Below are 19,300 nucleotides of genomic sequence, written 5' to 3' on the forward strand. Positions count from 1 at the left end.
GCTCTGGAGCAGCTCATAATAATTATATAGCATTAAATAGTTTTAAATAGTTTTTAATTGGAAATTCAAATGAAAATACATGTTTTAATTCAACATGAATTCATAAGAAAAATGTCATGTATTTAAAATGTTCATGAATGCAGTTTATGTGTGCCTTTAAGTGTGTGTGTGCGTGTGTGATAGTTTGTCCCACATCATGCCATTGATGAGAACTCGTGATATAACGCTGTCAAGCTCCTAGATTTCTCGCGTCTAAAATCCCGACCCTTCGTTGCAAAGTGGTCAGTGGTCAGCTGCAAGAGTCCGAGTGTAAATGAAGCCAGTGTTACACACGTTACTCATCACACATGAGCCTCAAGTTTTCATTATTTCTAAGGGCAGATTTGCTTTCAGTAAAGGTCACAGGATTGTTAAGGTAGCTGCTGTGCTTTGCACACTTATCACAGGAGGGGTATCCTGACTGACACCTAATGCATTTTATATAAGCTTGTGCAGGTGCATCACACGCCATTGCACTAATTTAAAGGGAAAGTTGTTTCAGTTTAAACAGAAAGCCAGCCTTCAGAGTATTAACCTCTAGCAACAAATATAACAGAAACTCTGACAAAGACATTGGCTTTGGGTCTCTACTGCAAATGGCTATCATTAAGAGTTGTTTACTTATTCAACACAAGAATCACGGAATTGACCACATCTGCACAGAGCTCCTCTTTAACACAGGAACACACTCACAATTCAGAGGTTGTATTTGCTGGATACGTGCATACTGGGACGGATTGAGAGGCTGGATTCGTCGGTACTGGGAAGGATTGAAATGCTGGGTTTGTGCATAGTGGGACAGATTGAAATGTTGGTTTCTTGTATACGGGGACATAACTGAGATGCTGGATTTGTGCATACTGGAAAGGATTGAGATGCTAGATTTGTGCATACTGGGACAGATTGGGATGCTGGATGTGTGCATACTGAGAAGGATCGAGATGCTGGATTTGTGCATACTGGGACGGCTCGAGATGGTGGATTCATGCATACATGGATGCACTGAGATGCTGGATTTGTGTATACTGGGACGGATTGAGATGCTGGAGTCGTGTGTACTGGGATGGATTGAAATGCTGGGTTCATGCATGGTGGGAGGATTAAAATGTTGGTTTCTTGTATACTGGGACATAATTGAGATGCTGGATTCATGCATATTGGGGCGGTTTGAGATGCTGGATTCATGCATACTGGGATGGATTGAGATGCTGGATTCGTGCATACTGGGACTGATTGAGGTGCTGGATTTGTGCATACTGAAAAGGATTGAGATGCTGGATTCATGTATAATGGGATGGATTGAGATGCTAGCTTCATGCATACTGGAAAGGATTAAGATGCTGGATTCATGTTTAATGGGATGGATTGAGATGCTAGATTCATGCATACTGGGAAGGATTGAGATGCTGGGTTCGTGCATACTGGGATGGATTGAGATGCTGGATTCGTGCATACTGGGATGGATTGAGATGCTGGATTCGTGCATACCGGGAAGGATTGAGATGCTAAATTCATGCATATTGGGATGGATTGAGATGCTGGATTTGTGCATATTGGGATGGATTGAGATGCTGGATTTGTGCATATTGGGATGGATTGAGATGCTGGGTTCGTGCATACTGGGATGGATTGAGATGCTGGATTCGTGCATACTGGGATGGATTGAGATGCTGGATTCGTGCATACTGGGAAGGATTGAGATGCTAAATTCATGCATATTGGGATGGATTGAGATGCTGGATTTGTGCATATTGGGATGGATTGAGATGCTGGATTTGTGCATATTGGGATGGATTGAGATGCTGGGTTCGTGCATACTGGGATGGATTGAGATGCTGGATTCGTGCATACTGGGATGGATTGAGATGCTGGATTCGTGCATACTGGGAAGGATTGAGATGCTAAATTCATGCATATTGGGATGGATTGAGATGCTGGATTTGTGCATATTGGGATGGATTGAGATGCTGGATTCGTGCAAACCGGGACAGATTGAGATGTTGGATTCATTCATTCTGGGACGGATTGAGCTGTTGGATTCATGGATACTGGAAAGGATTGAGATTCTGGATTTGTGCACATTGGGATGGATTAAGATACTGGGTTCATGCATACTGGGACGGAGTGAGATTCTGAGATTTAAGCCCAAAATTTATGTTAATATTTAAAGTGGGAAAGGGAAAGTATTCAGAATGAGTTACACAGACATTTATGATGATGTTCTGTTTGGATCATTAAAATCACCCGTGTTTTGTTTATATTTTAAATGTTGTCCCATTTTTCTTGAATAAAAGCGTCCAGGATGTGGACTTCAATAGCGTCTGAACACAAACAGTTACCTTACGGACCTAAAAAAAAATAATTAGGGGATAGAAAATAGGGACTGAAGATTTTTCTTAACTTTCAAATGGAATACCATATATAAACACAATTTTTAAGATAAGTAATGAAGATCAAATGCAACGAAATATGTAGTAGATTGAAGTAGATTGAAGTTTAAAAATTCGAAAAAAGTGCTATCTGTTGTTGTACGAATAATCTGAGTTCAAATTCAGCAGCTTATAAAATACCACTTGATCCAGTTGATCAAGCTATAAAACAGTGCTGCTGGACATTATACTGCTCCTCACTTGAGTCAGTATCCTGGAAGAAAATTAGAGAAACGTCAGATTTTTAGATAACTGAGCCACGCCTCTGTTTTAATCAAACTCCACCCACTTGTGTAACTTTTGTAATACTCTGAATAGGGCTTATACCTTACTAGCATTTAACTCTGAATATCGTTTGATTTCCTAAAAATTTAATTTTGGGCACTTCAGCGATATTTTTTTATGGAAATTGTTGCAGTGACTACACATCTAATTACGTATAGCTTACAACTTATGTGACAACTGTGGTAATTATTATAAAATCGCAGTCTTTTTGATTCATTTTCCGATCGGAAAATTGAGAAACACTGAAGGGACTGGTTACCAATGTTAGAGTGTCAAAAGATGACCTGGATTTGTATTTCACACTTTTCAAGCAGTGTCAGAGAAGAGACCTTGACAGCCTCGGTGACATGTTTATGGGGAATAAAGAGAGAGAGAGAGAGAGAGAGAGAAGATACATAACTGCTGTATTTTTTCCTGAGATGACCACCTGTAAGTGATTGGTCCCAATATCACACGTTCTCTTCTGCGCACTCCATGGTGCCTCGGTTCAATTTCCGGGTCCTTTGTTTTTCACGTTATTTCTCGCCCATAAAAGCAGCAGACGGAACACATTTGAGAGCAAACTCAACAGACGACTTCCTCCTTCGTCCGTACCTCAATATTTCACTTTGTGAAATAAACCAACGCTACAACCAAGCCATCACTTTCTCCACCTCCGTCACTGCTGTTCTTTATTTATTTGTCCTGATTCAACCTTAGATGCGAGCCCGGAAAAAAAACAAACTCCTCATGGTTTCTTTTCAAAGCCTATATGCTGCTTTTAAAGTCTAACAGCATGACTAACATTGTGAAATAATAGTACATTATTAAACATAAAAAAAAATACTCATTGTATAGTTTAATTATACAATCATAGTTTAATTATATATATTGTCATAAATAATAGAGAACAGCAGCTGATACTCATGAGAATAAGTCATTCATCCAAAAAGTACAAAAATGAACAAAATATTGTTCCACAATACAATGACATGCATCTTTTTTTTTAATATTATACAGCAGTACTGGGGCAGTGGTGGCTCAGGTGGTTAAGGCTCTGGGTTGTTGATCAGGGTTCAAGTCCCAGCACACTTAACCCTCCCTGCTCCAAGGGCGCTGTATCTTACACTATATTGCCACTATATATGGTTGGGCTCGGCCCCTTAGTTTTAGTGAAAGGAACTCTTAATGCTTCAGCATACCAAGACATTTTGGACAAAGGAACTTGGAGGAACTTGACTGGCCTGCACAGAGTCCTGACCTCAACTCGATAGAACACCTTTGGGATGATTTGGGATGAAGTGGAGACTGCAAGTCATTCCAAAACTGGGACATCTGCTTTTACATGCACATGAATGTAATATGGAGTTGGCCCGCCTATAACAGCTTCAACTCTTCTGGGAAGGCTTTCCACAAGGTTTAGGAGTGTGTTCATGGGAATTTTTGAACATTCCACTAGAAGTGCATTTGTGAGGTCAGGCACTGATGTTGGACAAGAAGGTCTGGCTCACAGTCTCCGCTCTAATTCATCCCAAAGGTGTTCTATCAGGTTGAGGTCAGGACTCTGTATAGTCAATATAAATAACACTGAAGTCAGTGTTTCACTCCTCAAAAGAAGAAGTACAAGTAAGATTATGAACTTTTAGAGACGGATGTCCAACACCATACCCATGTTGACTCCATGTTGATGATATCAACCTCGACAGATTTGATTTTTGAATTTTTCGAATGCATTGCTACAAACCATATTGATACTAATCCAAGCTCTAGGAATGTAGTTAAAACCATTTCAACTATAATTCCTTCTTTTCTGGATTTGTTTCAGAATAATAATTAAAAATGCAAGGAGACACACATGTTAGGAAACAGGCTTCCAAAACTCCTTGGATTGACCGTATAGAAGAATGAACCATTGAGCTACAGTATATGCTAACATATTTTGTTTATATAGTACATTTTTCAAGCTAAAGCAAACACACAAAACAAATGCAAGGTGAAGACGGACAGAAAGGAAAATCGAGCTTTTGTATTACATTAGAAATGTTTTACGGTTAGTTCACTGGGAATCAAGAGGAAGGTGCAGAGAAGTTGTTCAGAAATAAGAAAAGAATTGACATCTTGTGGTAGAACGTTAGGGTGCTAGCAATAATTCTAGTTGTTGGTTAGTTTCCTTCACTCATGTGATGTATTCTCTGCCCTCATGTCATGGAAGCCATGTTGACTTCAGTTTTTGATACAGCAGTTTGGCTTTTCAGTGTAGCATGTTATCTATATGTATCTAATGAAACTTTACTTTCCATCATCGGGATCGTTTTTTGGATTCTGAATTTCCTTCTCTGGAGCAGTGTGATGTTCATGTGGCCACATGTTGCTGTTTATAGAAGGACATAATCAGCTAAATTATGTCAAAACCTACACTATGTCAAACCCTCATTGTCATATCCGAACCCCTCCATTAGAGTGAATCAATTCAGCATGTTTAATCCATCATATCCTTGTAACACGGCCAGGTCAGCCGTCCGGACGGAGAAAAGAATTTCTCTGGAAGCATATGGACTTTCCTACAACCAACGATTATAAAGTGGAGGCACGAACAGGAACAAATCTCTGCCATTATCACTGATCTGACATATTTGTCATAATAAAGCTATTATTATGACAATTCCACCGATACACATTATAAATGGGCTGAATTTAGATGAACAGGAATAGAGCCAGTGGCTGAGTGTTATAATGCTTTGGCTGGAACAGAGTCAGCTTGATCGTTTAATGATGATGCCAAATATCTGCGTCCATGCCTGCATCGCAGCTGCGCTCATCCTGACCCATCATGTTCATCATCTGGCTTAACAGCCATTCAAAAAAAAAAAAATTGGTCGAGGGCCGGACTTTAACACGTTTACATTGATGGCAAAAAATTGAGGTTTTGTTTGACATAGCAGATAAATCAGACATGGTTGGTTGCATTAAATGTTGTTATTTGGGACTTTTATTGATTTTTTAAAAACTATTTCAGATACATATTACAATTTCATACCTCTGATTTTGGATAATCATCAAGTAACTAGAAAATGGCTGAATATTAGGATGTGCTGGATGTTTGTGAAAAGTCAAGCAAATTTAAAACGATTAATAATAATATAATTATATAAATCATATAAATATTCATGCTTATTGATGTTACATTTTCTATCAAATAGAAAAAAATTCTACATTGTGCTGGAACAAGTGTTATTTTAAGCATTAGTTTTAAGAGGCCAAATAAAGAGGGTGGAGGCCATATTGTAGCCATATTCCCGGTTACACACCCAGACGACGACGGGTTCTCTTTTGAGTCCGGTTTCTTTGTAATATCATCCTTTTCTTACCGTCGATGCCTCTGACTTTTGTAAAACTGCTTTATGGAGAAGTTCATCGTTAAAATCGCTATACGTCACAACTGAAACGAATATTAGGGCACAAGGAATGTGTTTCTGTGGAACTAAATACGTGAAACTGTCCTGTCAGAAATAAAAACATTGATTTTAAATCACCAAATATGGCACTTGCTGCTCTGGGGATCTCAACAGGAAACCATACATACACTATATTGCCAAATGTTTTGGGACGTCTGCCTTTACATGCACATGAATGTAATATGGAGTTGTCCTGCCCTTTGCAGCTATAACAGTCTCAACTCTTCTGGGAAGGCTTTCCACAAGGTTTAGGAGTCTGTTTATGGGAATTTTTGACCATTCCTCTAGAAGTACATTTGTGAGGTCAGGCACCGATGTTGGATGCGAAGGCCTGGATCGCAGTCTCTGCTGTAATTCATCCCAAAGGTGTTCTATCAGGTTGAGGTCAGGACTCTGTGAAGTTCCTCCACACCAAACTCACTCATTCATGTCTTTATGGACCTTGCTTTGTGCACTGCTGTGCAGTCATGTTGGAACAGGAAGGGGTCATCCCCAAACTGTTCCCACAAAGTTGGGGGCATGAAAGTGTCCAAAATGTCTTGGTATGAAGCTGAAGCATTAAGAGTTCCTTTCACTGGAACTAAGGGGCCGAGCCCAAGCCCTGAAAAACAACACCTGAATTCAGTGATTTGGAGGGGTGTCCCTTTTGGCAATATACTGTATGACCACAGCTACTTCCTCAGTCTCATAATGTCATAATTCCACACACTTGATGTTGCTGCTGTTACCTCATGTGGTAACTTAGTGGTTAAGGTGCTCTGGTTTTGTTTCTGAATAATAATAAAAAATGAGCTCATCATTGCACATGGATGCAAGGCAGCGAATAATGCAAGGAGACAAACATCTGTTACGAAACAGGATTTCAATATTCCTAGACTGACCATGTAGAAGAACGACTGGTGTTAAACCTTTGAGCTACAGGATATGCTAACAGATTATTATAAAATAAAAATAAATATATATTATAAAAATTATATAAATTTTTCAAGCTAAAGCAAGCACACAAAACAAATACAAGGTCGAGAAGGACAGAAAGGACAGTCGAGCTATTGTATTGAGTTCACTGGGAATCAAGAGGAAGGTGCAGAGAAGTTGTTCAGAAATGAAAAAAAGAATTGAAATTCTGTGGTCCAACTTCAGGGTGCTGGCAATAACTCAGTTTGATACAGCAATTTGACTTGAAGTGATGCTAGCTGATTTCAAACACCTTGATCTGAAGCAGGACTTCATTTACAACTAATCTTTCTTTAACGACAAAATGACAGCGTTTTTTTTTTTTTTTTTTAAAATGGTCCGACTGCTTGGCAGAGACGCTTTTCCTGGAGACATTTCACTATTTAATTGAACTTGAGGCTTGGCTCAGGGGAGGAAATGTTCTCGCTGCTGCTTTATTACATTTCAAAGAGCCGCTTATTAAACCTGAAGCGAGAGGACAAATTAAGGCAAAGGTTTTTAGCATTAGAAATCAATCATGCATGCTGTAACTCTGTAGAAATGATGTGTTGGCTAACAATGGTTTTAGCGGGGAGCTAGCACAATTGTAACTTGTATGTTTTCGCTGGACAAACAAGCTAGTTTCTCTCTTTGCTAGTTGTAAATTTTTTTTATTGTATTTTTTTGGCTTATAACCATGGTTACATTATCATTACTTGTTTTTTGGCTACAATAAAAGAAAAATGAAGCTTTGGAAGGAAGTAGAGATCATTAGTATCTCTGGAGAGTGTTTGTAGCTAATGTAAGTAGCTAGTACAGTCGGTTTGTGACATAAATCAAAGAACTTATTTCCACACTGTCTATTTATTTAAAAGCTTACTAGACTAGTTAGCATATTGTGGGGCCTCTGGTCAGTGTAGCTAGCTACACCTGCTAGTTATTTTTTTCCAGTCAGAGGTCAGAAGATGTTTTTGTGATATTGAGAATTATTGGTATAGTAACTATATGCCATCCCATAATAATCAATGAAAAAATGGAAGTTAAACAGGAAAAATTGAAACAAGGCAATGCCCCAGTATTCAATAGCTATTTTACACTGTGTGGGCGGAGCTTAATGAACTGGTTGCGGGTCATAACCTTATTGTCCTATTATTAGCTGTGTTATTAGATTCTCAGGATTGACACCAGGTGAGCGATATATAGAGCCGCTTCCGTGTCCTTCATAAGAAACAGCTCCATCGTGTTGACTGACAATCGGCCCTGAGAGAGAAAGGTGGCGAGACGCCGGCGCTCGTTCTGTCGCCTCGTTCGATTTCATAAAATAGGAGCGTCAGGACCACGGCGTCTCCTCAGCACCGGCGACATGATGACACCACCAGAAACAGCAAAGCTCGCTGAGATAAATTGGGCGACTCGGAATCGGAGATAAGGATCCGACTGAGCTCGACCTGGAGAACCTGTAGATCTGACAGTGACAGATTCATTTCACCAAAATCAGAAATAATCGTTGCTGGATGAGTTTTTATTACTTAGTTTAGACTCGCATTAGGAGCAAGAAACCGTGATTCAGTGGATTCAAGAATCGAATAAAGTTTATACTATATTTATATCAGAACATTCACATCATCAGTCATTCTATTGTACTCATATGCTGTATTTTTTATATAATTTATATATATAATTTAATTTATTTAAAAAAAAAAATTCATTGTTTTATTTTTATTTATCATTTTTTAAATTTTTTCTCTGTCCTGTGTGGCTAATTCCATTTCATTTTATTTTTTATTATTATTATTTTTTAAATTTTATTATTGTATTTTTATTTATTTTCTATTTTTCTCTGTTCATTAAAGCTAATTCCATTTTTAGTTTATATTATTATTTTCATAAATTTCATTGTTTTATTTTTATTTATAATTTTCTTTATTTTTCCCTGTTCTGTGTGGCTAATTCCATTTTATTTTATTTTTTTAAATTTTATTATTATATTTTTATTTACTCTATTCTGTATAGCTAATTCCATTTTATTTTATTTTATTATTTTTTAAAATTGCATTGTTTTATTTTTATTTATCTTTTTGTGTGGCTAATTCCATTTTATTTATTTATTTATTTATTTATTTATTTATTTATTTATTTATTTATTTATTTATTTATTCTTCTTATTTTTTTTATTTATTTATTATTTTTCTCTGTTCTGTATAGCTAATTCCATTTTTATTTTATTTTATTATTTTATATATATATTTTTTTATTTCTTTTCTTACTTTTTAAACTAATTTGAATTCTAATTTGAATTTTTGTCTCTATTCTTTTTTTAGCACAGCCAATCGTAGAAAACGGCTTCACTTCATGTTGTACTGTGTATGATTACTGTTTCATTTGAATTCAAAGTGGATTCTTTCCCAATAACAGGAAGTTTTATTCCTCTTACACCCTAGCAATTTGTCCACAGTAACAATTTTGTATTCATTAATGAACCAAAGTTACACAAAGTTATCACAAAATCGTTCCTAGCGACCTAAACAATTCCAAAATAATATTTAGAATTATTATACAACCTTCAATAGCATCCAAAATGTATTTGGTGATGTTATTTGAATTGACTTCTAGTGCAGTTTCCTACATTACCGATAATATGATGCGGCGGCGCTTTATTGCTGTATTCTTTTATTTATTCTGTCCAGCTCTAAAACAACAGAGCAGCTTTCAAAGCTAATTAATAACGTCTTCACTGCCATCGAGTCATCTCGTAGACCGCTAACTAGTCGATCCGGGTCTCTGGTGTAACTCCGTCTCGTGTGCAGCGTCTGCATTGCATTATGGGTCTCTGAATGCTTCTGCTACGTCTATGTTTACGTCTATGTCTGATTTCTTTTCTTTAATTTCGTTAATGACACTGAATATCGTGGGAAAATGTTAAATGCTGTGACGGCGTTGCAGTAAACGACCGCCATCATCTCATGGGGGATAATGAAAGTAAACGAGCGTCTAATATAATTGCTGTACATTTAATTCTAAAGATATTTACGGTTATTCCGATTTTGGTTTTCTTTATGGATAATATTTGTAACTATTATGATACACTGTTATATTGATGTGCTGTAACAACCCTGTTAGGAAGATCAGTGTCTCATTGCAAATACATGATGGTGATGATGATGATGATGAGTAGGAGGCAAGCGCTTTGGCTTGTGTTAACTGATACTCGCACCAATACACAGCGGCCTCCTTTTGTAGCAGCTGAAAGGATTTTCTGGGCTTCGACCGGAATAAAGTGGTTTTTCCACAAAGAAAAATCAAAGCTGATGTGAGACGATAATGAAGTCGCAGACTTATTCTGAACTTATTATGAAAGCATCGCATCGACCCAGTTTGATGAAGCGTTTTTTTTTTTTTTTTTTTAATGCGACCACGCACTGCAAGTTTATCCTATCCCACATCCTACGCAGCCTTGTCCCTTTGCAGCAGGGAGAGAGAGCGAGAAAAAAACCCCCCCAAACATCTGACTGTTTTTTTTTTATCAGCCATTTTTCCCCTCTTTTCACAGCTGGATGTACGAAGGCGGATTTAGATCCGCAAGGACAAAAGAGCCAGAAATGGCAGCACTCAGACTCGGGCTCTCTGTGATGTGCTCTTCTGAAGGCTACACCGTCTCCTCGCACCACGCCTGCTTCAGAAACAGATGGTAACACACACGTGCTAATGTGTCTGGATGCGGTCGAGATATCCTCGGACCCTTAGAGCAAAGCCGAACGTGAGGCTGAAACAACAAAAGACGTTTGAGATTAGGGGTTTTTTTCCAGACGTGAGTGCTGCACCGTGCCCACGAAGCGACTGTCAAACAAAGCAGAGCACATAAATGTGTTTCGCCTCGCGGGCTGTTGACTTCAAATGGAAGCGGATAGAGTCCTCTGATCAAAAGCAATCATTTACTTTGTGTTCGCTGCTATTTGGATTTAATTAAGGGGTAATAATACAGACTTAAACACTTTTGCCGTGTGAAAGGCCCCTAGCATTATGCATAATCAATCCACTGGTTAATAGGGAGCTCTTATTGTCACACACACACACACACACACACAACCCTTCCCAAATGATTCACAAAAGAGACCGACTTCACATATGTTTCGGTGAAGCTTCTGAAGTGTAGAATTCATCATAGAAACAGCACATCACACAGAACAGTCTGGGATTTGACGTGATTGAAAGCACATGGCTGGTGAGAGATGCAGGATTGATGCTGGCGAGAGTTCCATTTATAAGAAGCTGTTCAAAATTCATTAAAAATCCAAAGAGAAATAGAGAGAAATAGACAGGATGGTGCAATTCTTTTTTTTCCTTTCTGTATATTGCGCTAAGAAGCTTGGGAGATTTTTTTTTTTTTTTTTACAAGGATCTGGGACCGGTATTGCAATCTTTTTTTTTTTTTTCATCTTCAAATATTTGTAGGAGATTTGTGTCAACTCTAAAGCCTAACTTGGTACTGAAATGAAGTTTACAGAAAAGACGCCAATGGACATGTCCAAAAAGTCAGGATACAATGAGAGTAATATTATTATTTATAACATATATTCATTTTTTTTGCTGTCTAAGCTGTTTTACAATACTTGTTTTTTTAAATTCAAATTTTTTTTAATGAATTTATTTATTTATTTATTTATTTTTAATTATTTTTATTTTTTTCTTCGCAAATTTTTTGCTCAATATAGAATTTTACAACCAAATTTGTAATCATTCACTTCCTTTCTTTCAACTTCATTCATCTGAATTAAAATAAAATGTAATTTTATTTAATTTCGTATAAATATTTCATGATTGATTTTATTTGATTTCATATGAATGAAGTCGAAAGAAAGGAAGTGAATTGTTACAAACTGTTACATTTTAATGAGTCTTAACATTCTATGTTGAGAAAAAAATGGCAATTGGTGAAAAAAATTAGAAAAAATAAAATAATAATAAATAGACAATAAATATTATTCTGATTTGGATCAAATAAAATTACTCTGCATCCTCCATTGTCCTCAGTATGAATATATACGTAAGAACATCAGGTGCATGTTCCTCCCCCTCCACGCTCCCAGAGTGTCCGGGTCATGCAGTTTCATTTCCTGTTTATGGGACATACACCGATCAGGCATAACATTGTGACCAGTGAGAGGTGAAGTGATTAACACTGATGATCTCCTCATCATGGCACCTGTTAGTGGGTGGGATATATTAGACAGCAAGTGAACATTCTATCCTCAAAGTTGATGTGTTAGAAGCAGGAAAAATGGACAAGCGTAAGGATTTGAGCGAGTTTGACGAAGGGCCAAATTGTGATGGCTAGACCACTGGATCAGAGCATCTCCAAAACTGCAGCTCTTGTGGGGTGTTCCCAGTCTGCAGTGGTCAGTATCTATCAAAAGTATCCTTTAAGTCCTGTAAGAATACATGGAGGCCCCACCTCACAACTTACAGGACTTAAAGGATCTGCTGCTAACATCTTGGTGCCAGATACCACAGCACACCTTCTTTACACCACTGCATCCGACGCTTTGCATTGCACTTGGTGATGTATGGCTTGGATGCAGCTGCTCGGCCATGGAAACCCATTCCATGAAGCTCTCTGCGCACTGTTCTTGAGCTAATCTGAAGGCCACATGAAGTTTGGAGGTCTGTAGCGATTGACTCTGCAGAAAGTTGGCGACCTCTTCGCACTATGCGCCTCAGCATCCGCTGACCCCGCTCCGTCAGTTTATGTGGCCTACCACTTCGTGGCTGAGTTGCTGTCGTTCCCAAACACTTCCACGTTCTTATAATACAGCTGACAGTTGACTGTGGAATATTTAGGAGTGAGGAAATTTCACGACTGGATTTGTTGCACAGGTGGCATCCTATCACAGTTCCACGCTGGAATTCACTGAGCTCCTGAGAGCGACCCATTCTTTCACAAATGTTTGTAAAAACAGTCTGCATGCCTAGGTGCTTGATTTTATACACCTGTGGCCATGGAAGTGATTGGAACACCTGATTCTGATTATTTGGATGGGTGAGCGAATACTTTTGGCAATATAGTGTATATATATATATATATATATATATATATATATATATATATATATATATAAATATACAGGTCAAGAGAGCACAAGTCTGAAAGACATATCCACTTTTCTGACCTGACAGCATGCTTCCTGATGTTTACGTCTACAGGTAACCACCAGACCGACGGACAAACATCAGGCTTTGATTCTGTTTCAAAGTTGTTGTTTTTTTTGTTTTGTTGAAAGCAGCATCGTCTTTGGGATACGTAAGGTCAAACCTGCAAACTTCCAAGGAGACACCATAAAAACAAGGTGCTGCTTCCTTTTATTGCATTTTTCATCAAAATGTCACGGGTTTTCAAAGACTACAGGTGACTTTGAAAGGATAAACAGTGGGGATTTCATTAAAATAAATGTGAGGAAGGAGAACAGAAACGGCGCCCATCAATCATTGATGGGATTTTTTTTTTTTCTATTTTGCCCAGCCTACACAATATCATGATGGGAATGATTTCCATGGAGTAGCAGCAGGCAGTAAGAACAGAAATAAGCGATGGATATACAGCAATTACAGCAAAAAACAACAAGAATAAATAGAATGAATGCGTGTAAAAATCGTGTAAATGTTGCACAGGGCTGTATTTAGATTTTTATTATTAGATTGTAGTCAGAATCAGTTCAAGTGCTCCATTTAGATAATTAAATTTACTTCCTCCGTGGTTGCCAGATCTTGAGTAGAAAGGTCTGAGACTGGGATATTTCCAGACATCCAGACTCACCTTACCTTAAAGCAACAGCATTTGCCCTTAAAAAATACATAAAAAAAAATAAGGGATAGAAAATGCCGACTGAAGAGAAAGATTCAAAACAAAAATATTTTTTAAATTAATTTATAATTTATTTTATTTTAAAATATTTATTTAAAAAAGAGTCTTGCTCCCGCTCACTGTGTGTGTGGAGTTTGCATGTTCTCCCTGTGCTTGGTGGGTTTCCTCCCACAGTCCAAAGCCATACTTCTAGGCTGATTGGAGTCTCTAAATTGCCTGTAGTGTGTGATTGTGTGAGTGAATGAGTGTGTGTGTGTGTGTGTGTGTGTGTGCCCTGTGATGGGTTGGTACTCCGTCCAGGGTGTATCCTGCCTTGATGCCTGATGACGCCTGTGATAGGCACAGGCTCCCCGTGACCTGATGATAGATCGGATAAGCGGTACAGAAAAAAATTATTTTAATTAAATAAATTTATTTTTAACTTACTGTATCAATTGCATTCAAATGTAACATAAAAACAGTAGACAATTTAACAAATTAAAACAAATTTAAATAAATAAAAAGACTAAAAGTAGAATGTGTAAACAAAATAAATATATAATATAATATAATATAATATAATATAATATAATATAATATAATATAATATAATATAATATAATAAAAAAATAGGAATTAGTCATTATTTTGTTACTTGAAATTTAAAAAAAAAAATGTAATTATGTGTTTTAATTGCTACTCTCGTTGTAATTATTCCAGATTTATTGATTTATTAACAATATGGCATCCGTTCTCATTCAACAGCTTATAAAACAGCACTTGATCCAGCACCTTTGGACTATGAACAAAATACAGAGATATTTCATTATTTATTTATTTATTTATTTATTTATTTTTTGTTATCGAAAGACATTTAAATCCAGGAAATTTTTCTAGGTAAGAAGAAAAAAAAAATCTCAGCTTTGTAGCAGCTCATGCTGTGGTCGACTCAAATCCCAAATCCCAGATGTGCCATGTAGGATGCAGCTGGTTATGTTCCCATTAGGGAGACATGAGAGACAGTGATATGTTTCAGACAAGTGATTAGTGTTCTGCTGCAGTGCTACATGACTGGTGGTTTGTGGGTATCACAGCAGGGTTTGTCCACCTAGGACTGACAGGAAAACTCAAGGATGTAAATGCTGTAAAAGTACAAAACTACGAATATGAAGGTATATTTTGGGCAATAAGTTGCCAGACTTTTCTTTTATGGATATTTGTCCAAACCTGTAGGTGACACACCACTTACATTTGACGAAACAGGTATAAACAGACCAAAGTTCCATTTACCAAGTCGTACCAATGTGACTTTGATGAATGACCAATAGTTAGCCAATCCTTATAGGTTCAAATTGACTGTAATCAAGATGAATGTTGCTTGCAGGGCCCAATTATATCCGAACTCTCTCGCTGGTTAAGATTCTTATGCTTTACTACAAGTACGATCAATAAGTTATTTATTGTTTTTTTTTTGGACTGTGGGTTGGAGGATGAAAGGCGCTACAGTATGGAGTCTGTCGCAGAAACACCCCCGACGGCGTATCGATTCCTGTTTGCTTTTAATGACTCGACGCTGCATTTTGTTAGCTAATGTAAAAAATAATAATAACCCATAAAAAAAAAAACAAGTTGCTCAACTGAACCTCAGGGTCTGTGATGTATCCTCCTTATCAAAATCCCATAAGCACCTTGTGTGTGTGGGGTGGGGTGGGGTGCTGCGTGTTTAGTTTTCAGGATGCATTCTTCTGTGTTTTTTTGTGTTTAAGGATGTCCCCATTGAACGAATTAAAATATCTGGAGGTGTTTTGGATCCTAAACATTTTGTGTATTGGTTACATGAATCTAGCCATGGGGGTCACAGTCCAGTGACTTCTGTGCCGGTCCCAAGCCCGGATAAATAGAGAGGGTTGCGTCAGGAAGGTCATCTGGCATAAAACATTGCCAAATTTAATCATGCGAATCGTCAGTTAATGAGGATATGAAGCTAGTGGGTGCAAGGGTTGAGGATGCAGAAGATAGGGATAGGTGGAGAGAGATGATTCGCTGGGGCCACCCCTGAAGGGAAAAGCTGAAAGAAGAAGAAGAGGTTACATAGCATACATGACAGTGTGGCAAAGTACATTGGGTATGCAGGAAGGTTTCTGGTTTTATATATAAAAGAAAATTTTGTAAGAACTGGTTAATGCCGTTGTGAGATTTTTGCTCATTTGGTTAAACCACTTCTCATACAGAAGTCTGTTGTAATGTCTATTAAATAGAGCTGAGTCAGCTAGCTAAACCGAACCTCCTGTAGTAACCGTTAACATGGAAAGTGCTAGAAATAATGACTAACATGCACACTTACAAGGTACACAAGCTCCTCCCACTTTTGGTAACTGGAAGTTGCCCATTTTTGGTTCTGTCTCAATTTTAAAATGCTCCTAGTTCACTGGAACGTTACGTACAAAAATCCCACAATACACCACAAAAAACCAGGGTGCATCAACGGTGTCATATTTTCTGAAAAGTGAACAAAATGGTGGACGGACCAAACTGTCAATCAACTTGATCTATAAATCTAAGTAGCTTGCTGTCGTTGTTGTAACTCTTAAAAGAGCTAATGACTTTTAAGTGTTTAACAATTAAAAAAAATACTGTAGTTATACTGCATAAGATTAAGCTAACAAATTTATAAAACTTAAATATTTGAGATATTGGAGTTTTATGGTAAGTCATGTCATTGGAAATCCTGGGAATTGTGTACATTATGTACTGATTCATGACCTAGGGAGCTAGTGGGCTGATTGAGACACACCCATTATTTCTCTTTAAAAATAAATAAATAAATAAATAAATCTATGAAGAACAACACTGCTTTCTTTCTTCTCTCTCACAAAAAAATGAAATTGCTTTCTGCTGTTGTGTTGTTGAATTCTCTCTTCTGACTGGTTAAAACATGTTGATTTATTTTTTATGACAAAACTCACATGTGAATTTTTTTTTTATAATGTATACAGTGGGGCAAATAAGTATTTGATACACAGCCGATTTTTCAAGTTTTCCCACTTAGAAAGAATAGAGAGATCTGTAATTTTCATTGTACATACACCTCAACTATGAGAGACAGAATGTAAAAAAAAATCCAGAAAATCACATCGTATGATTTTTAAATAATTAATTTCCGTTTTATTGCAGGAAAAAAAGTATTTGATACAGTAGAAAAATAGAACTTAATATTTGGTACAGAAACCTTTGTTTACAGTTACAGAGGTCAGACGTTTCCTGTAGTTCTTGACCAGGTTTGCACACACTGCAGCAGGGATTTTGGCCCACTCCTCCATACAGATCTTCTCCAGATCTTTCACGTTTTGGGGCTGTCGCTGGGCAACACGGAGTTTCAGCTCCCTCCATAGATTTTCTATTGGGTTCAGGTCTGGAGACTGGCTAGGCCACTCCAGGACCCTGAAATGCTTCTTACGAAGCCACTCCTTAGTTGCCTTAGCTGTGTGTTTGGGGTCATTGTCATGTTGGAAGACCCAGCCACGACCCATCTTCAATGCTCTTACTGAGGGAAGGAGGTTGTTGCCCAAAATCTCGCGATACATGGCCCCATCCATTCTCTTCTCAATACGGTGCAGTCGTCCTGTACCCTTTGCAGAAAAGCACCCCAAAGCATGATGCCCCCCCCATGCTTCACGGTTGGGAAGTTCTATTTTGGTCTCATCTGACCACATGACCTTCTCCCATGCCTCCTCTGGATCATCCAGATGGTCTTTGGCAAACTTCAGATGGGCCTGGACATGTGCTGGCTTGAGCAGGGGGACCTTGCACACGCTGCAGGATTTTAATCCATGACGGTGTAGTGTGTTACTAATGGTAACCTTTGAGACTGTGGTCCCAGCTCTCTTCAGGTCATTGACCAGGTTCTTCTGTGTAGTTCTAGGCTGATCTCTCACCTTTCTCAGGATCATTGATACTCCACGAGGCGAGATCTTGCATGGAGCCCCAGTCCGAGGGAGATTGACAGTCATCTTGAATTTCTTCCATTTTCTAATCATTGCACCAACAGTTGTTGCCTTCTCACCAAGCTGTTTGCCTATTGTCCTGTAGCCCACCCCAGCCTTGTGCAGGTCTACAATTTTGTCCCTGGTGTCCTTAGACAGCTCTTTGGTCTTGCCCATAGTGGAGAGGTTGGAGTGTGATTGATTGAGTGTGTGGGCAGGTGTCTTTTATACAGGTAACGAGTTCAAACAGGTGCAATTAATACAGGTAATGAGTGGAGGATAGGAGGGCTTCTTAAAGACAAACTAACAGGTCTGTGAGAGCCAGAATTCTTGCTGGTTGATAGGTGATCAAATACTTTTTTCATGCAATAAAATGGAAATTAATTATTGAAAAATCATACGATGTGATTTTCTGGATTTTTTTTTACATTCTGTCTCTCATAGTTGAGGTGTACCTATGATGAAAATTACAGATCTCTCTATTCTTTGTAAGTGGGAAAACTTGAAAAATCGGTAGTGTATCAAATACTTGTTTGCCCCACTGTATGAGGGTCTTATGTAATAGATGCTCCATATATTTTAAAAATAAATAAATTTAAAAGAAAGTATAATTGTTGATAAGGAGATGTTTAGTTAGCTTATTTATTTATTTTTATTTGTTTATTTATTTATTTTGTGAGGAGTTCTGTGTGTAATGTAACAGTTACAGGCAGATGCAAAAAAAAGAACTAATAATTAAATTAAAATGAATTAATTTAAAAATCACTTAATTAAATAATAATAATAATAATAATAATAATAATGATAAAAAAAATTCTGGCAAATCAGTATGAGAGGAAGAATCAATTTCAGAGTAGAAACATATCTCCGCTTTGCATCAGGCTTCATCACAAAACCCGTCAATAACCGATTGATTATTTTCCTAAGCAGAGTTTACACAGCTGAGCTTTGCTTTATTTTGCCCCTTCATAACTGTAAGTTCAAATCTAATCTAAACTGAGCTGTTTTTCCCTGAATTTTTGTGCAATGATAATGAAGGCAGTAGTAAAATTCCGGCTTCGGAGGTTCTGTGATCTAGAACCGGACCTGGTTTACTGTACGGACGCTTCTAATAAACCAAAAGACAATCGAATATTTTCTTAAAGATGTTAGATGTTACAGAGGTTAGACTTTTAATCAGAATCTGAGTTCTTATGGTGAAAATTTGTATTGTGAAACGAATTTTTCTATCAGACGTAATGTAAACGCAGATAATCCGTTTCAGCCACACAAAAAATGACAGATATTCCCAATACGAAGCGTATGTAAACTGTACGGCTGCTTACTGACCCAAGCCAAGCATTCCATGTCAAGGCTCCT

Source organism: Hemibagrus wyckioides, linkage group LG09 (assembly GCF_019097595.1).
Source record: "Hemibagrus wyckioides isolate EC202008001 linkage group LG09, SWU_Hwy_1.0, whole genome shotgun sequence".
NCBI lineage: Eukaryota > Metazoa > Chordata > Actinopteri > Siluriformes > Bagridae > Hemibagrus > Hemibagrus wyckioides.